Source organism: Patella vulgata, chromosome 1 (genome assembly GCF_932274485.2).
Source record: "Patella vulgata chromosome 1, xgPatVulg1.2, whole genome shotgun sequence".
NCBI classification, from domain to species: domain Eukaryota; kingdom Metazoa; phylum Mollusca; class Gastropoda; family Patellidae; genus Patella; species Patella vulgata.
The window spans coordinates 3895785-3913191 of NC_065879.2; the positions used below are offsets into that span (position 1 = coordinate 3895785).

The following is a 17407-nucleotide window of genomic DNA, read 5'->3' on the forward strand; positions in this document are numbered from 1 at the left end:
CCTTTGGGCTTTTTTGATTCCATGGATCTTTTTTTTTTTTTAACATTTCCCAACTTGACTCCATTGGGCGTATACATTTCCATCATAGCACACTGTATGGCGTATGCCCGTCTACATTATTCCAGTGGGAGCAGAGCAGTAGGACGTTAAACCTCCATTACATTTCATAATCTAATTTTAAAAGAATACGGCTTCCTTTCTGTAAATAATGTTTGTTCATGTTACTGAATTTAACAGCCCCCCCCCCCCCCCTTGCCACCTTTATTAAAATACAGATCTATATTTCGTTTCGTTTATTATACTTTTGATGGCCTCAAATACATGATGATCTGACAAGTTGCAGTGGGAGGTTGCGTCAGGGGTCGTACGGGCGGCTTTTGACCCTTTGATGTCAGACATTGATTAATCAATCAATGTTGGCCTTTCTAGTGGTTTACCCACACTTCTGTTCATCAAACGCCAAGAACTCGCCGTAACAGGCCGTTTCATTGGCTAATCCCTCCTTCCAACCAGAACGCCGGTAATATAACAACTGTTCCAGATCCTAGTGTAGTAAAGACAAGTAAAACGAAACTTTTGAACTATAAAAAAACGAAACGTAATAGAATCTGTGTTTTAATCAGATTGGTACCACCCCACCCCCACCCCACCCCTTCTCCCCCATAGAAATAAATAAACTGGTATGAACATCTATTTAGGTACATGTCAATATCAAATTCCACCTATTGCACCATTTGTTAAACTTTGCTAAACATTCCTTCAGAACAATCCCGTTTCAAAATCTTTTTTGTAATACCATGTACTTTAAAATCGCTTAAAAGCTAATTTCCACATTTGTGTTTTTGGTAGCAACCCATACGAGATTTGATATGCAATCAAAAAATGCACGTTTGATTTTCTGTGTATAATAACGTTGTTTTGGAATTACAGTTTTATTTGTTTATCCAAGAAAGAATTTGATTTTGTTTTATTTTTGTATCGAGTTCGTGATAGCTAACGTCCCTTTGGTATGATTAGTAAGTCGATGTTATCCATAAACAAATGAAGGAGCTTAAAAACAAACGAGTTGTTTGCACGTTATGAAACATCCACCATTGTAAGGGCCTTTTTTTTTCGTGTCAACATACACCGTGTCAAACTGTTCCACGGTGGAAATACGAAAGCTTTAATTCACAGTGGAGGGAGAGAGAGAGAGAGAGAGAGAGAGAGAGAGAAATGGGGTTTAACGTCCACTCGACACAAACTAGGTCATTTTGGGATTAACATATGGTTTAATTTTATTTCAACAGTTAGCTTGCGCGTAGGAGTCTTTAGCAGTGGGAGGAAACCGGTGGAACCGGAGAAAACCCATGAGGCTGGACAGGCGACCCTACTCCTTGTCACGTACAACCGGGGATTCGAAACCACGCCAGTTGACTCAGTGACAGACCTGATGATACAACGCGCACGCGCTAACCATTCGCCCCCCCCCCCCCGAATTGCCCAGATGACAACGCAGTATTGGATAAATGAAATGGGTTTAACATCTTCCTGTTCTACTCCGACTGGGATAATGAAGACAAGGGTAATCCATCCAGTGTGGTATGGGGGGGGGGATCTTGTTCGGTTTTTCGTCCCATCTGAAGAGAATAGATATCAATTTAGCATTTTTTATACAGATAACAATGTTTGGTTCAAGGTCAGCGGAGGATACGCACCCCCCCACCCACACACACACACACAAACCCACACACCCAAACAGGGAATCTCCAAGAATAGTCTTGTAGGAAATATTCTCGGGCAAAACGGTTTGAAAGTTCAATCAGTGCCACTGTCATGGCAAATAACCACGTTAAACAGTGTCACAATTATATAACAGATTCATCATCGTATTTTAATTAACCAGACGATCTAGATTAATAGTCCATTGAGATGCATTTAGCTTGAACAAATCATGTTGTTGGGTCCATTGATAAATCCTATAATCTAATTAGCCATTTCATTAATCATGACTACAGATTAATGGTTCGTGTTGTTCGCGCTAGTTAGATTTACAATAATAAGCCACAACACTTTTATTACATCATTAACAATGATATCAAATTACGTCATCGTATACAATGAAACCAGAAGGTGTTTGGAGTCGTTGCTAAGGACTGATTAGAACGTAGACATCGTGTCATTACGCGGACAATATTTTTAATATCCCCTTGACCACACATATAGTAACACCAACGATACTGGAAAGATTAGGAATGTATTTTTAAATGGAGATTGTCATACTCATGGATAGCTGAAGTAGTTTTTTTTTTTAAGTTAAATACGAGATTTTGACAGTACATCGAAGGCTGTGGTAAGGAATTCATGATAATTCTTTTCACTCTAACCATTTCATTCCCTATGCTTTTCGGATAAATCCAAGGAACAGAATCCCGTGACGTAAAAAAAAAACCTTGACAGTGGATGTGCAAAATAAGAGAAGTCGGCAGCGCCCATATGTGGGCAAAATGTCGCTCATGGCACACTTTGCACCGAGTATGCCCAGTTTTCTTGGTCCGTACGAAACAGAACACTCTGACGTTAAACCCTATTGGCAAGCCACGGTGGCTAAGTGGGTAAGACGCTGGCTAGCTAGCCTGGAGGTCGCGTGTTCGATCCCTGCTTTGATTTTCCGACGTGGTTTCCCCTTGTCAGTGGCGCAGGACCCGTGTATACATTGGCGTGCACGTAAAAAATCCCTTGGCAGTTGGAATTCGATATAAGACTAGGCAATAGTGGCGCTGCCCGGGCAAAATATTACTCATAGCACACTGTATGGCGTATGCCTGTCTTCATTAACCCAGTCGAAGAAGAACGGCAAGACGTTAAACCCCATTTCATTTCATTTCTAATAAATTTAATATATTTTGAATGTAACCTGAAATATACACTGGATATTTTTTAGGGTTAGTTATAAGGATATAAGGATGGGAAGCGGAACATCCATGGAAAAGGATACCCAAAAAGTTTGGTCCGTGGAAACGTCGCAGGCGGAAAATGGGATGCCAAAAATCCCGTCTATAAAGATTTCATTGCCTGATCATCGGGAACATGACACCATTTTGAGCCCCGTCCCCAGTTATATCACACCCAGAAAACAACAAAACACTGACCGGAGTGGTCATTCTGGTGATAATATCTCTGTCGAATCTTTGGATACGGAAGGTGGCAGGAAAGAGGAACCGGAAGAGGTTTTACCAAACGCGGTGGCATTTAAACCTCCTAATATTAAAAGAACTCAACTCGTACCAGACATCAACATGTTTGCTACCATCGATGTATATGCCTTGTCGGTAAGATACAATTCTTTTTTTATCTGTTCTATCTATTATTATTATATATATATTTGTGACTGTCGTTTGTCTGTCTGTCTGTTCGGGGTTGGCGGCTACACTAGGTGTGCCCCGAGTCTGAATTTGGGGTATAGGGGTAGCTCGGACCGGGGAGTAACATAGGCCAGGTGGCGTTAGTCTACCACTTCCGGTTTCGGAGTCATGACCCCCGAGCGAAGCCGGTCTGTTCGGGGTTGGCGGCTACACTAGGTCTGCCCCGAGTCTGAAATTTGGGGTATAGGGGTAGCTCGGACCGGGGAGTAGCATAGGCTAGGTGGTGTTAGTCTACCACTTCCGGTTTCGGAGTCATGACCCCCGAGCGAACCCAGGTATCTGTCTGTCTGTTCGGGGTTGGCGGCTACACTAGGTCTGCCCCGAGTCTGAAATTTGAGGTATAGGGGTAGCTCGGACCGGGGAGTAACATAGGCCAGGTGGCGTTAGTCTACCACTTCCGGTTTCGGAGTCATGACCCCCGAGCGAAGCCGGTCTGTTCGGGGTTGGCGGCTACACTAGGTCTGCCCCGAGTCTGAAATTTGGGGTATAGCGGTAGCTCGGACCGGGGAGTAACATAGGCCAGGTGGCGTTAGTCTACCACTTCCGGTTTCGGAGTTATGACCCCGGAGCGAAGCCGGGTATCCTGCTAGTATACTAATATGTGTGACTGTCGTTTGTCTGTCTGTCTGTCTGTTCGGGGTTGGCGGCTACACTAGGTCTGCCCCGAGTCTGAAATTTGGGGTATAGGGGTAGCTCGGACCGGGGAGTAACATAGGCCAAGTGGCGTTAGTCTACCACTCCCGATTTCGGGGTTATGACCCCCGAGCGAAGCCGGGCATTCTTCTAGTACAATATAAAAATTACAATCACGATCTTATTTGGGGAAAATTGTTATTTTCTCTCGGGGAGCCTAGGTGGCTAAGTGGGTAAGGCGCTGACTCGCTAGTCTGGAGGTCGGGTGTTCGATCCCTGTATTGGCCGAGATGGTTCATCGGGATTTTCGGACGTGGTTTCCCCTTGTCAGTGATACAGGACGAAGGGGGTCTGATAAGGACAGCTGTCTAGTCGTTCGGATGGGACAAAAAACCAAGGCGTCCCGTGTATGCATTGTCATGAACGTAAAAGATCCCTTGACAGTTGGAATTCGATATAAGAGTAGGCCAAAGTGCCGCTGCCCGGGCAAAATTTCCCTCATAGCACACTGTATGGCGTCTTCATTAGCCCAGTCGGAGCAGAACAGTAGGACGTTAAACCCCATTGTATATTGCACAATATCGATAAGAGTCAATTGTCAGGTATAAAAGCATTTGGTTGTTTAAAGAATAGTTCATGGTTTAGAGAGAGGGAGAAATGGGCTTAACGTCCACTTGACATAAAGTAGGTCATTTCGGGAATAACATATGGTTCAATTTTACTTCAATAATCCGCCCGCGCGTAGGGGTTTTTAGCATTTGGAGGAAACCGTAGGACCCGATGAAAACCCCACAAGTTGAACAGGCTACCCTACTCCTTGTCGCATACAACCGGGGAATCGAAACCACGTCAGTTGATTCACCTTATGATGCAACGCGCACACGCTAACCACTCGGCCACCCCCCCCCCCCCCGCCCCCGCCCCTCCACTTTATGGTTCAGACTTTCCTCCATAAAAGATTATTTCTTAAATATGCATTAGATAAAGACCTGGGGCCTATAGATAAAATCCAAATTTTAGTAGATACTTCAATTTTGATTAGCTAAGCACTAAAATCAATCTAATATTATCCAATCAAATTACTAAAATCTAGATTTTATCTTAGTTAAAATTTCATGAAACAGGCCCAACGTCGTTCTCGTTGCAAATAACAGTTTTTAAACAATAGATAATGAAAAATAAACATATTGACAATTTCAGTCAAATTATTTTATTCAATGACCGAAGTTATAAATTTTAACGTTTTGACAATACATGGAGGTGGGGGGGGGGGTGGATGGCTGTATCATACGACCTGTCATTGAGTCAATTGGCGGGGTTTCGATTCCCCGGTTGCACGTGACAAGGAGTAGGGATGCCTCGTGGGTTTTCTCCGGGTCCTCCGGTTTCCTCCCACTGCTAAAGACCCCTACGCGCAAGCGAATTATTGAAATAAAATTGAGCCATATGTTAGTCCCGAAATGACCTAGTATGTGTCGAGTTGACGTCATACTCTATTTCTCTCTCACTATCTCTCTTTTTGACACATAGCGTAAATAGCCTCGATTAATATGTCAGCCATCCGGTGGTCCGTAGAGTTATGTGAATTATGTCTAACTAAAATACAGATGTGACGTCATCCTTTGATGTTGACGTACCATTTATAAAATAATCGTACGGGCAATGTGCCAAGCACTATTTATACTATTTGAAATATTGGACCCGCTTGACGTATTTCATTGAAATGCACGTGCGGGATAGTGTCTGTATTTTAAGTAGTTTAATGGTCGGTTTCAACACATTGAGTAATATATATAGATATAGCCCTCGTGCTAACTCACTCGTACAATATCTGTATATACTTAATGCCCCGCCCTCGACCATTAAACTACACATAATAGTTTTATATAACATTTGAAGCAGAAAAAAGATCTACAATGGGCTGATATAGTTCTTACATAAAGCATCATTTATCATTATGTTATGTCATTTTACAGGCTCCAAAACTGGTGACGAGATCACCCGAAGATTTAGCTTATCATTTAAGTAAACCAGCCAAAAATGATTTGGACAAAATCAGAGCTTTTTACATATGGATAACTAACAATATCAGGTAAGAAATCGTAGCATTTTTTAAAGACAAGCAGGTGTATATTTCTTTGTGTATCGGAGACAGGACACATGTAAAGAGAAATATACCCCACGCCTTGATTGATAAAAACTAAAGAATATTAGTAACAATCTGGTTAAAACACAGATCCTATTTCGTTTCGTTTTTTATAGTTAAAAATTTCATTTACCCTACACGAGAATCTGGAAGAGTTGCTATATTACCAGTTTTCTGGTTGAAGTAAGGGATTAGCCAATGAAATGTTCCGTTAGGGTGAGTTCTTCACGTAATACCCTGCATATTCCTTGATCCTCACGAATGCCAAGTCCCGCGTTTTCAAGCTAAAATGTCTACCTATGATAATCGAGTTGCAAAGTTCAAGGTTCGTTCAATGTCGAGGTTTCTGTGTCGTTATGTTGCAACCACTGATTGGACGCAACTGTTCACGTCTTTGCAGATAACGTAGCTATAAGTTTGGGAATTGTAAAGTAATCTAGCAACGTCAAGATGTTGTAAAACTCGCAGTCGTTGCTGCAGGAACATACTGAATTATTGGCTTCGTTGGGAGACGTCAATACTAAAAATAAAAGTAAAATGCTACTTAGAAGTGACACCAGGGGTTCAAGAAAGATTAAACCTACCTTACGTAACGCACGACACTCAGGCAATACTTTGTACCTGGATAATAGAAGCCCAAGCTCCAGGTTAGAAAATGAAATGAAATGAAATGGGGTTTAACGTCCTACTGTTCTGCTCCTATACTGGGCTAATGAAGACGGGCATACGCCATACAGTGTGCTATGAGGGAAATTTTGCCCGGGCAGCGGCGCTACGGCCTACTCTTATATCGAATTCCAACTGCCAAGGGATCTTTTACGTGCACGCCAATGTGTACACGGGACCTCGGTTTTTCGTCCCATCCGAACGACTAGACAGCTGTCCTTGTCAGGCCCTCTGTCCTGCATCACTGACAAGGGGAAACCACGCCGGAAAATCCTGATGAACTTTCTCGACCAATGCAGGGATCGAACACCCGACCTCCAGGCTAGCGAACCAGCATCTTAACCAACTAGCCACCGTGGCTCCTGAGACCAACAGACACAAGAAGTCACCAGTCTGGTGATTTAAATGCAATTGTTCTTGTTTTTTTCTAACAATATTTATTCAATATTTACATATTATACATATGCAATATTTAATTTTTGGATCTGAAAACAATCCGGAGCTTATATAAATCCATTTCCCGTAATAAATTATTTACAGACATATAGATACATTGTTTATAATAATAATCACAATTTACATACAGTTATCAATTACAAAAACAAAACATATTTATTCTCACAAAATACTTAACATACAGAGGTTAATGGGGTTAGCGACCTGATTTTCTCTTGTTGATAGTGTGATGGCGTAATGCATTTCTTCTTTTTATCCACCCTTCAATCAAAAGTACCGCCTCGAGCAGTCGTATAACGGCAATTTCCCTGAGTAGAAGATATTTCTGGGTCCTAAAGACACTACAACTCACCAGTGGTTTAAATATAATGAATTCTTTTCACCCACCCCTTCGAAAGTACTCCCTCTCCCCCACCCCCCTCTCCCCGTGTAACGGTAAATCCACAAACTCCAATGCACTGGTTGTTTTATATGTAATTTCAGCTATGATACACAGAGCTTCTTCAGTGGTATAATACCGAATAGAGATGGTGCTCAAGTTCTACAAGATGGACGAGGTGTCTGTGACCATTATAGTCAACTCTTCTCAGAAATGTGTCGGTATGTATATAGCATTTATAAACTTGTAACGGTAAATCTCTTTGATCTTTGGGGTATATTCTATACCCGGAATAACTTGCGGTCTGTATATATACAGGGGAATTTGGGGTTATTCTCCTGAACGTTTTTCTTTAAACCTGTACGGGGTTATTCTTCCAGGGTAGGTTTTTTTTCCATAAGAAAACATGATATAAGGTTTTTTCTGGGATAGTCTCATCTTGCGTACATGTAAACATAGGCGGTTTATAAGCGAGATAAAGTCCTCGACATCGGTTATGCTGGGAAAGAAAGACTTCAGAAAAAACCCTCAACAGAAAAACCTCGGCTTGCCGGCCTCGGTTTTTCTTTTTCTCGGGTTATTTTCTTCAGTCTTTCTTTCCCCAGCATAACCTCAGTCTCGTACTTTATCCTACACGTATAACATTTTCTTGCACGAAAAAGAACGTTCATGCGACTTTTTCACGTTAACTTTTACAGAAACGGAAATGAAGACGAGTTTAATTTCTGGTCAACACAATACCTAATGTCTCATTTGTATAATAGGTATTTGCTTGAAAATGACTTGTGAAATGTTGTTGAAACGTTGCAGTATAATAAAGCAAGTGATTGTATCCATACTAAGTGTTCTAATATTATATCATAAATCAATTGCTAAATAGCTCTCAAGGATTAAAACAGTACTTTTTCCATTCTGAGATTAACGTATGATGGTTATTTTTGCTCCATCCGAACGACTAGACATAATTATTTCCCACAAAAGACTCACATGTACAGATTGTGACTGATGGAAACACGGTTCGACAACCCAGATGATTCTTCTCGGCCTTCGCTGAGATTCGAATCCGGGATATTGTGCGTGATAATGGTCGAATGGTGGGTGAATGTTAGCCCCCTTTACAGCGCTCTTTACAGAGATGGGGTTTAACGTCAACTAGACACAACCAGGTCATTTCGAGACTAACATATAGTCCAATTTCATTTGGGTTTTATGCAGTCGGAGGACCCGTAGAAAACCCGCGAGATGGACAGGCGTCCTTACTCCTTGTCACGTACAACCGGGGAATCGAAACCACTCCAGTTGACTCAATGACAGACCTTATGATGCAACGCGCACGCGCTAACCATTCGGCCATCCAACCCCCATGTGCAATAGTAACCTACAGGCATACGTGTATTAGAGGTGGGGGTTTGGATTGCCGAATGGTTAGCACGTGCGCGCTATATCATAAGGTCTGTCATTGAGTCAAATGGCCTGGTTTCGATTCCCCGATTCGACACAAACTAGGTCATTTCGGGACTAACATATGGTTCAATTTTATTTTAATAATTCGCTTGCGCGTAGGGGTCTTTAGCAGTGGGATGAAACCGGAGAACCCGGAGAAAACCCACGAGGTTTGACAGGCGCGTTTTGATTTAGGAAAACACACCTGAGTTCACACAGGTTATATGATGATGTACTGTTATTTTATTATATAAAATTCGGTTGATAACGAACGTTCTATTCCAGGTCAGCAGAGATACCTTGTGTTAGGATGACTGGTTTTGCTAAAGGTTACGGCTACAACCCAGATGTCTTGTACACACTAAAGAACAGAACAACCCATAGTTGGAACCTGGTGCAGATCGAAAAGAACTGGTGGCCCATAGATTGTACTTGGGGTAGCGGCCATGTCAACAGCAACAGAGAGTTTGAATGCTTCTATCAAGAGTTCTTTTTTCTCCCCGAACCCGACAGATTCATACTTTCGCACTTTCCAAAAAAGGACAAAGCGATCGTAGTTAATGAGAAGTACCAACTGCTGTCCAAGCCCATCAATGTCGACGAATTCAATAAAATGGCCAAAGTTGAACCGGGTGCTCTGTTTCATGGCATTAAATTATCACATACAAAATATCTGTTCAAAGTCGTCAAAAGTGGGGACATCACTTTAAGAGCCCCACCGGATACAGTCAGGGACATAGCATGTCATCTGCGAGAGAAAAAGACAAAAAAAAGTGTTGACAATTTTGTTATGTGTGAAAAAGTTGACTCGGAAACCTTTAATATCCACGTGCGACCAGCGTCAGAAACTAGATTCATACTGGAGATATACGCCCTTCCGTGGCAGGCCAGTACGCCTAGTTTCGATTTAGTAGCAGAGTTCTGTATACGTTGTGACGAGGTTGGGGCTGACACATTCCCATACCCAGATCGATTCGGTGTTTGGGGCGCCAAACCAGAGATCGTTGAGTACGGATTTATGGAGGATACATTTGATCACACGGCATTTGAATCTAATGATGGTAATCTGAGTCTAAGTCTTAATTTATGCAGCGAAGTCATCACACTTATGCAGTTACGATCAGCCGAAAGTTCCAGAGATATGGAGGAATACGTGTTCTGTTCTTACACTGCCTCCGCGATGAAAATTAGTGCACGTTTACCCCATGTTGGCTATTACGAATTAAATTTGTTTGCACAAAAACCTGGTGACGTAGAAGGTAAATTTGACTGTATTGGACATTTTTTGGTCAGATGTACTAAAGAAGCTGAGAATTGTCTCCCATTCCCAATTTACTACCCCGGTGCCGCCGATTTTAATTGCATGCTAATGGAGCCTTTGTATCGATTTTTACCCTCTGATAAAGAAATCAAATTCCGTCTTGTATCGTCGGCACTTAAAGAAGTTGTTATCGAGACAAGTCCAATGAGTAAAATAAACAATAACACGTGGGAAGGAAGTTTGTTTACCAGTGATACGGAACCCGTGGTTAGAATATATGGCTCTGATGGACAATGTGGATCACAGTTTCAATGTTTATATGAATTTAAAGTGGTAACATAAACTGATTTAAACAAGGACCATGTCATCTTCATCACTAAACGATACGTACAGGTTGTTTTTGTTTCATTAAAGGACAATATTGGTGTCAGTCATTATGAAATATGTGATAGAGCTCGTTAAATACATCCCAAATATAATTTTAACACAGAGATCATTGCTACAAGCACGTGAAGAAACGGGAAGTGACGTCAAACATGACAAACATGAGTTGTCCTTCTATATAACTGGCTGAAGTAACGAGCGGTAACAGACAGACGATCGAATTTCATTTCACTGATAATTCCGTTGAAGATGAAAAGTTGTTATATGAGACGATGAGTGGATATCTGACAATTCAAAAAAAAGAATTGGCTGTCTCCCGTAGCAATGATCTCTGTGTTAAAATTATATTTGGAATGTATTTAACCAGTTCTATCACATGTGTAATAATGACAGACACCAATATTGTCCTTTAAACATACATTGTTGAAGAGCTAAATCTGCCTATTGCAGGTCTTTCTTTAGGTCTGAAATGTTATCTAAATTATTAATTAGATATGAATTAACTGATCCAGGCCATAATCAACTCTCGATTGCAAAGGATTTCTCCGATATTAAATAGATTAGAATGGTTCAGTCATATTCTGATTTAATTTAAAAATGGAGGAGCGAGACTTAGCTTCGAACAACTAGTTTGGTGGTTGAAATTATTGCACACTTCTTGTCAAACCATTAAAAGGCAAAATATCTTCGCTCGCAATAGTGTAATTTGAATAAAAGTTTCAAATTATTCATTTTACATTATCTATTTTCGAACTATTATAGCAAGAATGGCTAGCTCTTTATCTAAATCTTACATAATGTATCTTTAATTGTGATTTATTCATTTCCTTTATCGTCTCGACAGTTGCGATCCTTAATAAACAACCACCCATTGATATAAGTTACTGACAGTCTACAACAAGTTTTAATGCAGTATCCGCAATGATGTAATAAAATCGCAGAAACTCAACCACAGCCGTGTTTGTTTTGTTCCCCAACTGAGCCATTCAAAGTGTTAAACAAATTCTTAAAAACTTGAGAGCGAGAGAGAGAGAGAGAGAGAGGGAGTGTGTGTGTGAGAGAAGAGAGAGAGGGAGAGAGAGAGAGAGAGGGAGTGTGTGTGTAAGAGAAGAGAGAGAGAGAGAGAGAGAGAGAGAGATAGATGAGGTTTAACGCCCATTCTACACAAACTAGGTCATTTTGGAACTAACATATGGTTCAATTTTATTTCAATAATTCGCTTGCGCGTAGACGTCTTTAGCAGTGGGAGGAAACCGGAGGACCCGGAGAAAACCCACGAGGTTGGACAGGCGACCCTACTCCTTGTCACGCACAACCGGGGAATCGAAACCCCGCCAGTTGACTCAATGACAGACCGTATGATACAGCGCGCAAGTGCTAACCATTCGGCCATTCACCCCCCATAAAATTGACAGAACATCAACGTCTATTCTAATCCAAAGTGATCAAATGTGCTGTTTAACAATACATATTTATTTTTTATGTTTATGACATTATTTATAGCTATATTTCAGATGAAACTAAATTAACAATTTAGACATATATTTATAGGTATATAATGTAAACACATCAAACGTATTAAAGTAACATGTGGTTAAATAATTAAATCAATAAGCCTTTCTACGTGATATCAGATTGTTCATCGATCTGTGATCGATTTTTCGGCTATGTAAATGAAATGTACACATTGAGTACAGCCAACGAATGACCGAATGGGAAATTGTTTAACCTTTTTATGTGACAAAATCGAATTTTCACACTCCCCGACAATCTGTTGCCTAGCGGTAATGCGAAAAAAAGCCAAGCGAATATTTTACTGCGGATCAGTTTGGCTAGCTGTTTGCCGCATGGACGGGACATAACTCTAGTATGATTTATTAGATATCAGACCACAACTTATCTCGTCTACATTTACTATGAGATCATCTTATATGAAAAAGTCCTGGACTAGACTAATGGAGACAGCCGTACGCTATACAGTTTCCTATGGGGGAAACAGTGCATCTACACAGACGCTAAGGCCAGTTCATCTATTAAGTAGCTAAAATTCCATACCCGCATCAGCACAATTTTTAACACAGCGCCACGAAAATTGCCAGGGCTGCCCCTTCTAAACCACATCTCTAATTTCAAGTGGATTTATCTTAATTTCTACGTTCGAGCTCAGATATTTCGGTTAAGCCGCAGTACGCAACAGCCGCTAGGGTTATGTCTGCCAACCTACAGACCCAAGGGTTTCTGGACTAACATGAGCTAGAGTCTGAATCAGAAGCTATAATCAATTTAGAATTTTTTTTTATTGAAATCGGCCTTTATTACAGCTGTTAACTGCAGAATGTTATCCATTCGGCCATCCACCCCCCCCCCCCCACCGGAACAGTAAGACATTAAACCCCATTTCATTTTTTTTTCTCTACATTACAATCGTCACCCCCATTAAATTATTATGTAGTTTCTGCCATATCTATTTTAATGAGAAAATTACAATCATAGACACTTTGTTTCAGTTCAAATATTTGTTAGAAATCTAGCCTTAAATCGTATCTAAAATAAAGGTTTACAGCTATTATATATCTAGAAATACTGTTTTGGTGGAACTTATATAGGCCCTTGCCTGTTGTTCAGTTTATTGAGTAAATTTGTTTAGACTAGTTTTCGTACCATCCGAACCACTAGACAATGTCCTTATCGGACCCTCCGTCCTGCTACACAGAAAACGGGAAACCACGCCAGAAAATCCCTGAGAACTGTCTCGGTCAACTCGTGAATAGAACCCCTGACCTCCTGATAACTGAGCTTGAGTCTTACTCACTGATTCACCGCGTCTCCCCCATACTGATGAGAAAGGGACACACGCATGGAAACATGAATAATAGATGAAGCCTACATTTACGGAAGCCGCGGTGGCTAAGAGAATAAGATTATGGTTCCCCTTGTCAGTGGTACAGGGGGTGGGGGTGGAGGTCCTAGCCTAGTCGTTTGGATCTGAAAGCACTGACGTGCACGTAAAATACCCCTTGAAAGATGGAATTCGAGTATAGGCCCTAGTTCCGCTGTCCGCTCATCCATTTTATACTGGTCGCAGACTGTAGTTTGGAGGACCATGTTGCAAAATGTCACACTAGAAATTCTAGCTTGTAAATAAAAGATCATTCCTAGTTTATATACTTTGACCTTTGACCTTTGGAAAGTATTTGATTGTATCTCAGACAGCCATCTAAAATATATTTTATTGACAAATAATGTAAGCGCAACTAAAATCCTGTTTTCAAACAGATACAATACTGCAGCATAGACAACCTTTGGGGCTGCATGATATGCCCGTTGCTTTTTCACATTGTTTCCAGGGGGTTGGATGGCCGAATGTTGAATAAACAAAACTATGATTATATTGGAATATTTACAACTGAAAATGTTCATAATATTTCAGCCCTAAATTATGCAGGCGACATCATAGCCTCTGTGACTGTCACCGTAGTGCATTACAGAATCAGAATAATTATATCGGCAACTTCTATCAGACATTTGACATGAACATCAATAGATTATGTAAATCTAAGTTAAGTTTATCGTATGCATAACAAAAAATGAAATGAAATGAAATGGGGTTTAACATCCTACTGTTCTGCTCCTAAACTGGGCTAATGACGACGGGCATATGCCATACAGTGTGCTATGAGGGCAATTTTGCCCGGGCAGCGGCGCTACGGCCTACTCTTATATCGAATTCCAACTGCCAAGGGATCTTTTACGTGCACGTCAATGTGTACACGGGACCTCAGGTTTTCGTCCCGAACGACTAGACACTTCCGCACTGTATCATAAAGTCTGTCATGACATTGAGTCAACTGGCGTGGTTTCGAATCCCCGGTTATAGAAAGAAGGGTCAGCTCTTTATCTAAATCTTACATAACGTATCTTTATATGTAATATTAAACATAGTCAGGGGCGTAAATGTGTGTGGGGTGGGGGGGGGGGGGCAGGAAGAAAAATAGTCGGTCGCAATATCAGTGCAGTCGGTCGCAAAATAAGAGCAGTCGGTATCAAAATAAGTGCTTACTGCATACGTCACGCTACTCACGTAAAACTTTAGTATAAAAAAACTTTGTCAACTTATCATGTTTGAAAAAATGTTGTGTTTCACTCCTATTCTGTTGTGAATATGTTGGTCTATGAACAAAATTTCCCCCAGGGAGAAAAATAGTCGGTCTCAAAATAAGTGCAATCACTGCAGTCGGTCTCAAAATTATGCATCGGCGACTTAATGAATTAATGAGGTAAACAAACAATGCCAGAATAGATCCCAAATACTATGTATTTGTGTGAATCCGTGAGCCTAAATTGCATACGTCACACAAAACTATAATATAAAATAACCATGTCTGCTTGTCATGTTTGAAAAAATGTTTGTTACTCTTATTCTGTTGTGAGTATGTTGTTCTATGAAATGTTTTTCCCCATGGCAAAAAAATAGTCGGTCTCAAAAAAGTACTCACCGCAGTCGGTCTCAGACTAGCCACAATATTCTGTCTCATTTCTTAACCTCTCGTTAGCCAGAATTTGGTTCCATTTGCCATGACATTGACTAAAATTTTCAGCCCCAGTCCCGAAAAATTAAAAGCTCGGTTACATATCTGAAATTTTTTCGAGCCTGCGGCGCTCGATTCCGTTATAACATCATTCTTCTATTCCTCTGTGTTCCTATACTGTCTCAGCACTATCATATTCACGCTTATAGTGAACTGCCCACTTACACTGGTGTGTGGGTCGTGGGGCGTCCGATCCACAAATGTTATGTCAACTCTTGCAAAACAGGCGGAATTGACAGGGGCAGATCTCGAGATTCTGTCCCATTGGCTCACATTTCTGGTCCTCTCGTCCGCAAGACTTTCTCCCAGCAATGACCTCAAATGCTAGGATATTGACTCAATTTTTTAAAAGTTTCCCAGGTTGCTCAGTGTTATAGGCACAATCATCATATATGACATAAACTTTATGTCAACTTAAATAAAACTGCTTTTCGGCGAGACAACGACCGGCGAACAACTATATAATTATACAATACTATCTATGTTCTACTGGGACGCTTAATGTTATAGCCAGTATTTTGTTGACATTATTGTGGAGTGGGATTGTGGATGGCGCCCTAGATTTGGAACCACCCCCACCCACCCCCTATTCCCAGCATCTTGATCCGCCATTGCACATGACCCCTAGAAAACTCGCACCTGTGGCGCGCGGCTCCTGAGTGCGTCACTCGTACTGGGGGTATGTGCATCAGTCGGTCGCATTTTGGCTAAACACCCCCCCAAACAAAATCGTTATGTACGCCCCTGAACATAGTTACAGGTTGTAAACAAACTTTAGCACTACTAATTGGCGTTACAAAACAACGCATAATTCTTCAAAAGTCCGGTGTAAATCGTCGAATTAATTCTTGGTCCTGGTCTAATGGATAGCTTACATAAAATGGAACGCGGGATTTGCATATGAGTGAAGCGTGATTATTCGGCCAGTCAAACCAGACAAGTATGTAATAAGATAAGAGGTGTTTAACATTAGTTCCGCTCTGTGTACTCTATTGAACAAGCTATTCTCGATACGACGGCCATTGCTAAATGATAAGGCCAGCTCAATTTTTCGTCTTAGGTCACAAAATGTAAACAGGGCTAGAGCTAATCCCAACCCTAACCCTGGACCTAGCCCCAATGATTACCCTAACCCTAACGTACAATCTCGCCAACAATCACGTGCCCTACCTTAACCTTATTTATATCTCAGCGACCTTGACAAAAATAGGGCTGGCCTTAACAAATAGATTTAGCTATTCTTCGATATGACACCTACCAAAACCTGTGCTCGCTTAACGTAACAAACGACGAAGAATGACGGAGGGAGTGCATTGTGCGCAAGCATAAGTAGAGGTAAGATTATCGTTGTTTAAATTAGCTATGAATATTTAATTTCACCACTTCCACATATAATTAACATTACGAGACATTTCAAGAAGATCCGCAAAAATGAAATGCGGGACCTGTTTACATCCTACTGTTGGCATATATATACATTGTGATATGAGGGGAATTTTGGACAGCAATGTTTCGAGCTATATTTTTCATCAAATTACATCTGTTAGGGATTCTATTACATATACGCATAGATAATACGGTATTATCTATGATATACGCTAACGTGTACACGAGAGAGAGAGATAGAGAGAGAGAGATCATTTCCGGATTAACATATGGATCAATTATGCTCTTGCATAATGTATGTTTAAGCAAGTCTAAGATAATATTCTTTAAGGGGCATATAGTATATAGTAACTGGGCAGATAAATAAACTATAAACATACGTATGAAAAACAACAACTGATTTATTTAGGTGACGTTTCGAAGAGTATTCTCTCAACGCTTTCAAGCTAATACAATATAACAAAATTTGAAGCAACATATATAGACAAAATTACAATAACAAGGTTGAAACCATCATGGGCGTCAACATGGGCCCATTGTTTTTCGGGGGGGGGGGGGGTCTGAATATACTTGGACCCCGCAAAATTTACATAGTAGGCCCTAACTCCTATTTATTTACAACAATTATTAGGATTAGTTACGATTCCCAATATGTTGGTG

The 17407-nt window shown here is 40.9% G+C and overlaps 1 protein-coding gene and 1 pseudogene across 1 annotated transcript in view; both read left to right on the forward strand.

The window, feature by feature from the left end:
• Positions 1-3278: 3278 nt before the first annotated feature.
• Positions 3279-14067, forward strand: LOC126814055 (kyphoscoliosis peptidase-like; annotated as a pseudogene).
• Positions 14068-16594: 2527 nt separating this feature from the next.
• Positions 16595-17407, forward strand: part of LOC130010545 (alpha-(1,3)-fucosyltransferase C-like) — a 38968-nt gene continuing 38155 nt past the window's right edge. The window contains exon 1 of the mRNA XM_056102564.1: positions 16595-16696. The gene's annotated coding sequence lies outside the window, so the exon portion shown is untranslated. The remainder of the gene's footprint in view (positions 16697-17407) is intronic.